This window comes from Rhineura floridana, chromosome 1 (assembly GCF_030035675.1).
Source record: "Rhineura floridana isolate rRhiFlo1 chromosome 1, rRhiFlo1.hap2, whole genome shotgun sequence".
NCBI lineage: Eukaryota > Metazoa > Chordata > Lepidosauria > Squamata > Rhineuridae > Rhineura > Rhineura floridana.
In genome coordinates this window covers 136848002-136859360 of record NC_084480.1, presented here as the reverse complement: position 1 = coordinate 136859360, position 11359 = coordinate 136848002, and positions in this window count along the sequence as shown.

The following is an 11359-nucleotide window of genomic DNA, read 5'->3' as shown; positions in this document are numbered from 1 at the left end:
AGTTTAGAACTTTCAGCTGTGCAAAATATGGCAGCCCTTCTCTTGATAAGTGTACTGAAAGTATTCTGTGCAGGGCCAGACATATTATTAGACAAGCATAGAGGTAGCAGGTAGACAGCAGCTAGCGCTGTCACGCTAGTTGTTGACTTTCTTGTGCCTGCCAGATCTGGATCCTCGGCTATCATGTTTCTGGATTTTAATGCTCATGGAAATTGAAATAGCAAACATGGACTGCAACAGAGGCAACAGCAGGTGTGGGTGAGAGCAGGAAAACAGAATAGGGTTATCCTTGCCAAACATTTGTCTAAGCCCATTTATAAAGTCACACTGCTTTCCTATAGCCAGCTAGGCACAATTTGTGCCATTGAGTGAGCAGCTGGCAGCTGGCATGTTGGATTTCACCAGGCGCTGCTCACAATCTTTCAACCCTACCTTCATAAACCTGAGGACTAGAAACTTACTAAATAAAATGAGGGCTGAGATTCATAGGATGCTGTGTTTTACAAATTTGGTTCAAATTTGTGCACAAATATGATAATTAGATTGTAGGAAAAGGGTTCTCCAGATGTGGACTACAATTCCCATCACTCCTCAGTATCGGCCATGTTGGCTGGAGCTGACGGAAGCTGGAATCCAACAGCATCTGGAGGGCACCAGGTTCCCTCCCACCTGCCCCATTGTAAATGCTACATAGCCCCAATATGAGAGTAAGCATGTGGAAAGGACAATTTCAAAAACACTTGCCCTAAAATAAGCGTGTTACTGTGTCATATGTATATTTGTCAACTACTGCGCTCACCAGATTTTTACAGCTAATTATTGGCTACTGACACATCACTGTTCTTTAAAACTGTTGGAAGTGGCTTGAGAGAGGTGTAACTTCCCATTATGAATACACATACGCCTTTTGTTCCACTGTCACCTCTCAAAAATTATGCAAAATATAATTACCATAAGCGAAAGTGGGATGAGTGTACACTTTACAAAAGGAAATCCTTCCAAAGTTGCCACCAACTCTCGGGGGAGGGGGGGATGTTCATCTTATGTTCAGGCAGTACCCTATGTTCAGTTCTTTTATTTCAGAGCCATTGCCCTAAGAAAATTTGGAAGTCAGTTCTTTTATAGGCAAGACGTCTATTGGGAAATGTGACCCTTCAGTGTGTGATTTTTTTTCTTTCTCTTTTTTTCTGATACTGACTTCTTGTGTTTATGCGCTGCAGTTCTCTTATCCGAACACAGAGGCTACTGTGTTCAGCAAAGAGAGAAGCAGTTCATATGAAAGGGACTTCACTCTGTTATTCTTCTTTCAAAATATGACTAGCTGGAAGTGACTAGAGCCACTTGCCAAGAACAATTGTTTTGCACAGGAACCACACACAAGCAAGTTAATTGCTTGTATTGGCTTCAGCTCCAGAAGATGAAATGCTTGGTCCACATATGCAGGTGAACATCAATATATTTCTTGCAATGAAACCACTGTTTGAAAACATGAGCTAGGTTATGGGACCTGAGAGAGAGAGAGAGAGAGAGAGAGAGAGAGACTTAACTTTTAATATATAGGGCAGCATTTAATGCTAGTCCTACTCAGAGTAGACCCATTGAATTTATAGACATTATTAAGTTTGGTTCATTAATTTCTATAGATCTAGTATGAGTAGGACTTAGCTGAATAAAACCCATAGAATTTGCACTGATACATTCACTTTCTTACTTATTATACACATTTATAACAGACTAGCAAAAATGCATGGATCCTTGACAATGTCATGCACATACCCTGCAGGATTTCTATCCATGGGCCTTGTCATGGTGCCTCCAACGCTGTACTTTTTCTCATAGGAGTGAATAGCAGCCAGTTCACTTATTTGGGAGGCGTAAAGGAATGCTCTTGTGAATAGGACTTGAACTTGTTCCTTAACCCTTGCGACTCCAGGCCTCAGAAGAGGATCTTAGCATCCAGGCAGATTCATATCAGACCACTTTCTCCAACCTGATGCCTTCAGAGGTTTTGAACTACATCTCCAGTCATCCCCAACCATTAGCTGTACTGACTAGCACTGATGAGAATTGTAGTCCAAGAATCTGAAGGACACCAGGGTGGGAAAAGCTGAGTAGCAGAAGGCAATCCTTCAACTATGCTATTTAGGGTGTTTAGAGGTTTAAAAACATAATTTCTAATTATGTCTGGAAACAAAGTGGGAGTCAATATATTTGTTTTAGAATTGGTGAGATAAAGGTGAGAAATGTTATTGATCTTATGTTTTCTCATGATAATTTTATGCTGATTTTACACTGATCTCTGTGCTGGTACAGTTTTTTTTATTGATTATTTTTTCACCATGGGAGAGCCATCAAACATGCAATCCCCTCTCCATGTACAACCTTCCTCCTACTAGACAAACAGGCTGTTTAAACATCTTGGTGTCCTATGTTATGCATTTGTCCTAAACTCATTGAATTCACAGTTGGGATCTAATTGATGCTGCCAATTATTTCCTTGGATACATGACAAGGATCATCCACATTAACCAAGCCTATTGCAGCTAACCATTTATATTTTGGCTTTCCCTCAATGAGTTTTGACCTTCAGAGTTCAGGGGTCTCTGTTTACATCTCAGCTCTTCTGGCATGCAAAAGTCAGATGTCAAAGACAGGACTTTTCCTTCCTTAATTGGTTGAAACCTCCCCAGTCTGCTTAAGTCTCCCTTAAGGAGAAATATAACACAATCCGCTGTAACATACTACAGATTTGGAAAAACTCCTACAACGTTCATTAGTTTGAGTGCCTATAAATCCGTTCTTATATCCTACCAGTTAATTGTAGAACCTTCTTTTCTGGATAGCAGTACTTGGCCTCCCTTCCAGAAACCTACAGCTAATTAGAAGACGCCTGCCAAAAAATGACTTGAGCTTTAAAGACACTATTTTTGGCTTGGCGGTTCTGTCATGTTCATTAAGGGCAACAATAAATGAGTGCAGGTTGGCAGCCATTACTTCATCCTGGACACCTTGCTTTGATGATAAAAGTCACTCTTTGTGGTTAGGGTTACCAACCGTACTCTTTTAAGAGTACATGTACTCTTTTTGAAATGACAAAATGATGGTAACCCTATTTGTGGTATATTTGTTTGCCTCAGAGACTCATCTCCTCTTTTTGTTTCACTTCCAGCACAGAACTAGGCAAGAAATACTCTTATTTCAACCCCTTTAAAAAAAATGCACAAAACCAGATCAAAACTTCCAGTTGGCAGAAGTAGTCCTCATCTAAAAAGCATATCAGAATGTGCACCAGCTGTGGCCACAGATGACAACTCAGATATTTCCTTGGTGCCTTTAAATCCACCAGGAGACAAAGCAACCATCACTTCTCCCACCATTTCCTTCCTCTGACCTTTTGTCGTCCTCCCCATCCTGCTGTGTGGCATACCTGGAGTCCAGTTTACTACAGCAGGTGAGGACAGCAAGAGAGGAAAGAACCTGGGAGAAAACCAAGTTATTTTCTCCTTTTCCAACTCAGCAGCAGATATAGAAAGTGTAAGAGGATTCTTCAAGTTGTGATCCGGCAAGTCTAAATGATGGTTGCTGGATCACTAAACGATAATTGACAAATAGTACCATAGATCTACTTTCTCAGTGAAGTAGATTGAAGTAATGAGGAAGTGTTGTAAATGATGCTCAATCTACCAGTGGTAGATATACATCCAATATTGATCACAGGTGTGCTCAAATTTTCAAGTCCTGGGAGAAATGGATTATTATTATTTTATTATTATCATAAGAACATAAGAAGAGCCTGCTGGATCAGGCCAGTGGCCCATCTAGTCCAGCATCCTGTTCTCACAGTGGTCAACCAGGTGCCTGGGGGAAGCCCGCAAGCAGGACCCGAGTGCAAGAACACTCTCCCCTCCTGAGGCTTCCGGCAACTGGTTTTCAGAAGCATGCTGCCTCTGACTAGGGTGGCAGAGCACAGCCATCATGGCTAGTAGCCATTGATAGCCCTGTCCTCCATGAATTTGTCTAATCTTCTTTTAAAGCCATCCAAGCTGGTGGCCATTACTGCATCTTGTGGGAGCAAATTCCATAGTTTAACTATGCGCTGAGTAAAGAAGTACTTCCTTTTGTCTGTCCTGAATCTTCCAACATTCAGCTTCTTTGAATGTCCATGAGTTCTAGTATTATGAGAGAGGGAGAAGAACTTTTCTCTATCTACTTTCTCAATGCCATGCATAATTTTATACACTTCTATCATGTCTCCTCTGACCCGCCTTTTCTCTAAACTAAAAAGCCCCAAATGCTGCAACCTTTCCTCGTAAGGGAGTCGCTCCATCCCCTTGATCATTGTGGTTGCCCTCTTCTGAACCTTTTCCAACTCTATAATATCCTTTTTGAGATGAGGCGACCAGAACTGTACACAGTATTCCAAATGCGGCCGCACCATAGATTTATACAACGGCATTATGATATCGGCTGTTTTATTTTCAATACCTTTCCTAATTATCGCTAGCATGGAATTTGCCTTTTTCACAGCTGCCGCACACTGGGTCGACATTTTCATCGTGCTGTCCACTACAACCCCGAGGTCTCTCTCCTGGTCGGTCACCGCCAGTTCAGACCCCATGAGCGTATATGTGAAATTCAGATTTTTTCCTCCAATATGCATAATTTTACACTTGTTTATATTGAATTGCATTTGCCATTTTTCCGCCCATTCACTCAGTTTGGAGAGATCTTTTTGGAGCTCTTCGCAATCCCTTTTTGTTTTAACAACCCTGAACAATTTCGTGTCATCAGCAAACTTGGCCACTTCACTGCTCACTCCTAATTCTAGGTCATTAATGATCAAGTTGAAAAGTACAGGTCCCAATACCGATCCTTGAGGGACTCCACTTTCTACAGCCCTCCATTGGGAGAACTGTCCGTTTATTCCTACTCTCTGCTTTCTGCTTCTTAACCAATTCCTTATCCACAAGAGGACCTCTCCTCTTATTCCATGACTGCTAAGATTCCTCAGAGGTCTTTGGTGAGGTACCTTGTCAAACGCTTTTTGAAAGTCTAAGTACACTATGTCCACTGGATCACCTCTATCTATATGCTTGTTGACACTCTCAAAGAATTCTAATAGGTTACTGAGACAGGACTTTCCCTTGCAGAAGCCATGCTGGCTCTGCTTCAGCAAGGCTTGTTCTTCTATGTGCTTAGTTAATCTAGCTTTAATAATACTTTCTACTAGTTTTCCAGGGACAGAAGTTAAGCTAACTGGCCTGTAATTTCCGGGATCCCCTCTGGATCCCTTTTTGAAGATTGGCGTTACATTTGCCACTTTCCAGTCCTCAGGCACGGAGGAGGACCCGAGGGACAAGTTACATATTTTAGTTAGCAGATCAGCAATTTCACATTTGAGTTCTTTGAGAACTCTCGGGTGGATGCCATCCGGGCCTGGTGATTTGTCAGTTTTTATATTGTCCATTAAGCCTAGAACTTCCTCTCTCGTTACCACTATTTGTCTCAGTTCCTCAGAATCCCTTCCTGCAAATGTTAGTTCAGGTTCAGGGATCTGCCCTATATCTTCCACTGTGAAGACAGATGCAAAGAATTCATTTAGCTTCTCTGCAATCTCCTTATCGTTCTTTAGTACACCTTTGACTCCCTTATCATCCAAGGGTCCAATCGCCACCCTAGATGGTCTCCTGCTTTAAATGTATTTATAGAATTTTTTGTTGTTGGTTTTTATGTTCTTAGCAATGTGCTCCTCAAATTCTTTTTTAGCATCCCTTATTGTCTTCTTGCATTTCTTTTGCCAGAGTTTGTGTTCTTTTTTATTTTCTTCATTCGGACAAGACTTCCATTTTCTGAAGGAAGACTTTTTGCCTCTAAGAGCTTCCTTGACTTTGCTCGTTAACCATGCTGACATCTTCTTGGCCCTGGCAGTACCTTTTCTGATCTGTGGTATGCACTCCAGTTGAGCTTCTAATATAGTGTTTTTAAACAACTTTCAAGCATTTTCGAGTGATGTGACCCTCTGGACTTTGTTTTTCAGCTTTCTTTTTACCAATCCCCTCATTTTTGTGAAGTTTCCTCTTTTGAAGTCAAATGTGACCGTGTTGGATTTTCTTGGCAATTGGCCATTTACATGTATGTTTAATTTAATAGCACTGTGGTCACTGTTCCCAATCGGTTCAACAACACTTACATCTCGCACCAGGTCCCGGTCCCCACTGAGGATTAAGTCCAGGGTTGCCGTCCCTCTGGTCGGTTCCATGACCAACTGGTCTAGGGCATAGTCATTTAGAATATCTAGAAACTTTGCTTCTTTGTCATGACTGGAACACATATGTGGCCAGTCTATGTCCGGGTAGTTGAAGTCACCCATTACTACCACATTTCCTAGTTTGGATGCTTCCTCAATTTCATATCTCATCTCAAGGTCTCCCTGAGCATTTTGATCAGGGGGACGATAGATCGTTCCCAGTATTAAGTCCCTCCTGGGGCATGGTATCACCACCCACAATGATTCTGTGGAGGAGTCTGCCTCTTTTGGGGTTTCGAGCTTGCTGGATTCAATGCCTTCTTTCACGTATAGAGCGACTCCGCCACCAATACGTCCTTCTCTGTCCTTCCGATATAGTTTATATCCAGGGATAACCATATCCCACTGGTTTTCTCCATTCCACCAGGTCTCTGTTATGCTCACTATATCAATGCTCTCCTCTAAGACCAAGCACTCCAGTTCTCCCATCTTGGTTCGCAGGCTCCTAGCATTAGCGTACAGGCACTTGTAAGCAGTGTCTCTCTTCAAGTGTCTTTGGCACTTGTGGTTTGGCCTGTGGTAATTTTGCTCTTCTGAATTTATATCCTGTGCCCCTGCTCTCACAATGCCTACTTCTAGGCCTACCCCTTTTAAAATTTCATCATTTCTTTGGTTTTTATCCCAGGGGGGAGGTTTATTCCGAACCGGACATTTCTCAGCTCCTGTCGGGTTTCCCCCCTCAGTCAGTTTAAAAGCTGCTCTGCTACCTTTTTAATTTTAAGTGCCAGCGGTCTGGTTCCATTCTGGTTCAAGTGGAGCCCGTCCCTTTTGTACAGGCCCGGCTTGTCCCAAAATGTTCCCCAGTGCCTAACAAATCTAAACCCTTCCACCCGACACCATCGTCTCATCCACGCATTGAGACTGCAAAGCTGGGCCTGTCTGGCTGGTCCTGCGCGTGGAACCGGTAGCATTTCAGAGAAAGCCACCTTGGAGGTCCTGGCTTTCAGGATCCTACCTAGCAACCTAAATTTTGCTTCCAGGACCTCACGGCTGCATTTCCCCATGTCACTGGTGCCAATGTGCACCACGACCACTGACTCTTCCCCAGCACTGTCTACCAAACTATCTAAACGACGGGCGATATCCGCAACCGTCGCACCAGGCAGGCAAAACACCTTGCGGTCTACACGCCCATCACACACCCCACTGTCTATGTTCCTAATGATCGAATCACCCACTACAAGGATCCCTCCACCCCCTGGAGATATATCATTATCATCATTATTTGTCACATCTTGCTACACAAAAAAGTATCCAAGCAACATACAAAAAAATCTAATAAGCATGAAACATACATAAAAACAAACATATTATACTAAATAAATATAACAACTCATAAAAAATCCACAGACAACTTCCAATAAAACAGCAGCAAAAGCTTCAGGAGAGCTGCCCATTCTCTATAATGTTCTGGTGTTGAATATCAAATGCAGGTGGAAACCCCCATTTAAGACAGAATTGAGAATGCTGAATAACAGAGACAAAACAAAGCTTATGGAGGAGACAAATGGGTTGTTTCCTATAACTCTTCTCTAACTCTTTTTTAAAAAATCAGTATTTTTTACTTTATGTACTAATGTGCTTTTGCAACATGGGAGTGCCCACCAACAGCTTTCTTAGGAACACTGATACATTGGGAAAGGATGCACATGAATGAAAAATAAAGATACCAACCAACAGACTTAAAAACATTTCATATAGGAACTAACTGGGATTGATTTCAAGGGCAGAGAGCAGAACTACACATTATGAGGGATTTCCTGGGCTGTTAATGAAAATGGCATCCTTGTCCTGAGGTTCTCCATGCTCCCGCTCTGAAATGTGTCCTGATATTATCTTGTTGGTACATTTCCCCATCCCCAAGGGCCAATGATGTGGTAGAGGGGTGGACATGCACTTTCACACCATACATTTAAAGCACTCTTATCTCACGAACAGGCATGGTTTCCCCCCAAGAATCCTGGTAATTGTTATGAGTGCTGTTAGACCGCTCACAGAGCTACAGCTCCCAGCATCCTGCCTTAACAAACTAAATGTTCCCAGGATTCTTTGGGGGGAAGCTATGACTGTTAAAGTGATGTAAGACTGTTTTTAATGCATGGTGTGGATGTGACACAGAATAGGCTCACGGAGAAGGATAAAAATATGCCCTTATCCAAGGACCTCCTACTCACAACGTACCTTAATCCTCTTTTCCCACACCAGCTGAAACATGGGCAAAGGGCTCTTTCAATCTCTTTTCTGTACAGTGAATTGTATGAGAGGCTTTGACATCACCACAGTCCCACTTATATCCCTCAGCTGCTCACTGCAGGACACAGGGCACACACAAAGGGCACACACACGCATATCTGAGCAAGCAACAGATGCATAGTCAAGCAGGAGCTTTATACCCCATTAAACATGCAGCTGCCACCAAAAATGGAAATGTGCATATTTAGTCACTCCACTTACCCTGCACAAGTAATGTCTAGTTCAATTTACCAGTCTTCAGACATCATGGTGTTGTGTATTTCCATGACTCACGTAACCAGCTGCTACTGCATGGGCAGGGGTGGGACTGGGGACAGCGTCAGGGCAATGCACAATGCCACAAGCTCACTATAAATGTGACTGGTGTTACAATAGGCGGATGGGAATTAAACATGCAGTAACCCTCTTCAGCAGTGGCCATACGTTTAATGGAATGTGTACTACTCTATAGTTCTGGCTTCAGAGAGGCTGAGATGCATAATAAAGCCCTGAGACAGCCTCTGATGTTGTCCAAGTTGGAGAAAAGAGTGTTAGAGCCATTTGTCCATATGAGGGTTGAACCATGGGCAGCTGTCAGGATAGAGATGTGGTGGCGGGGACAACGACACGTCATATGCGGGAGAGATCAAGTCAGAGAATTGTGCAGTCCCAGCCCAAACAGGAAGCCTTTTATAGATCTCCTGCTCAGCTTGAGTGCAGAGCCTGAGAGCACTTTACTGCCCAATCAGATGTTCCAAACCACAGTACTGACAGGTCACCATAAACGGCAGCCACACACAGAGGCCACATTCACACTGTATATTTATTCCACTATCTTTCCACTTTAAGCAGACATGGCTTCCCCTAAAGAATACTGGGAAGTATAGTTTGTGAAGGGTGCTGAGAGTTGTCAGGAGACTCCTATTCTCACAGAGCTACAATTGTTAGAGTGGTTTAACAGTCATCCCCTCTTTCCAGTGAACTCTGACAATTGTAGCTCTATGAGGGAAATAAGGGTCTCCTAACGATTCTCAGCACCCTTCACAAACTGCACTTCCCAGGATTATTTGGGGGAAGTCATGACTAAAGTGGAATAATAGTGGAATAAATTTATGGTGTGAGTGTGTCCAGAGATAGATGTTTCTGGTTCTAGCCCTGGTGGCTCCAGTCAGTAGGGGTGTTCATATGAACACCCTTCAAATATTGAGAGGAGGAAGTGGGTCACACTTGTCTGTCCTAGCCCCTGACCCCAACATGACTGCCAAACAAGCCCCCTGTCAGCCATATTTAGCAAGTATGAGAAAGGATGCTGGACATATCCTAACATATGTGCATAGAGTTCCTCCACATGGAGGTGTGGTGGTTCCAAACTGGTCCAGGATTCTCACATGGAGAGATTCAATGCATGTACTTCAGTATATGCATAGGGCTAGTTGTCAAACTCACCAAATGCATCTTTGGTGGTGAGTGTGGCCAACAGGTATGCTGGTGACAGGATAGGGCAAGCCTGTGTGGCCCCACAGCCTCCTCATGCTTGCTTTGAATATGTCAGAGGGCAGGTATTAGGGGCTGACCCTGGGGGCCTGAGTACTAGGTCTCAGATCTGGATCTCCTGTCGCTTACCCCTTAAAAACAACTTTTTACAAAATTTTGCTTACAAGGTGGCTTTCTCTCTAGAATCAGCTTTAATGAGCATCTATACATAGAAATTAATATAAGCACATTTGATGCAAATTTGTGCATCAAACGTTGTTCAGTTGTTAAAAGAATCCAGCAATGCCCTTGCACCAAGAGGTTTGTCTAAGACAGCTCTCTCCAAACTGGTGCCTCCAAATGTTTTTGTACTACAACCACCAACAGCCCCAGCCAGCACTGGATTTGTAATGCAAAACATCTGAAGGGCATCAGTTTGGGGAAGGCTGGTCTAGGGCAGCACTGAGTAAGCTGGCAGAACCAGTGTTTCTGGCCCTTCAGCCCTTGTTCAATTCAAATTATGAATTTTAAAAATGAGTTGCTGGCTAGGGTTCTAAAGACAATCTTGTTTTCTCCTAATTCATTCCATTATCTTGCTTACAGAGATTTACAGTTAAGAACTTTGGAGAGTTGTTACCAGTCAGAACAGACAATACTGGGCTCGATGGACTTGGCTCAGTGTACGTCAGCTTCATATGTTCAACCAACGCAACCCCTCAAAGGTCAGGGGAAATGTCTTACAGTGCAATCCCATATATGTCTATTCAGAATTAAGTCCCATTGGGTTCAGTGGAGCTTACCCCCATATAGTGGGTATAGCATGTCTAGTGAAAGCAGTAAATGACAGCTAAACTAAAACTCATCTGCTTCTCTGGCACTTTTATAACAGAATGTACGAGGACAGGGCGGTGGGAAAATATAAGTATATTTTGTATACACAGCACAGGGACAAATAGCTAGATTGTTTTTCCAGGGTGGCCCTCACCAAGGTTTAGTTAATGTAGTTTCTCAGCACTCCAACCAGCCAGGTATGATAGAAAGAATGTACTAGAAAAAAATCCATGCATGATTACAGCAGGGGGCACAATTTTTGTTTCTGTGACACATTCACATGTACATGGAAAAGGGAACCATAATATGTGTTTGTGTTTGTGTGTGTGTGTGTGTGTGACTCAGAGGCTCACTGAGGTATGATAGAAAGAACCAGGTACAATAGAATGTTTTAGAAAAATTTCCATACACGACCAAAGCAGGGTGCACAATTTTTGGTGGGGTCGCATAGCCACACATGCATGTAAAAGGGGAACATTCCATGCACTACTGTTGTATATGTCTGTGTGCGTGCCT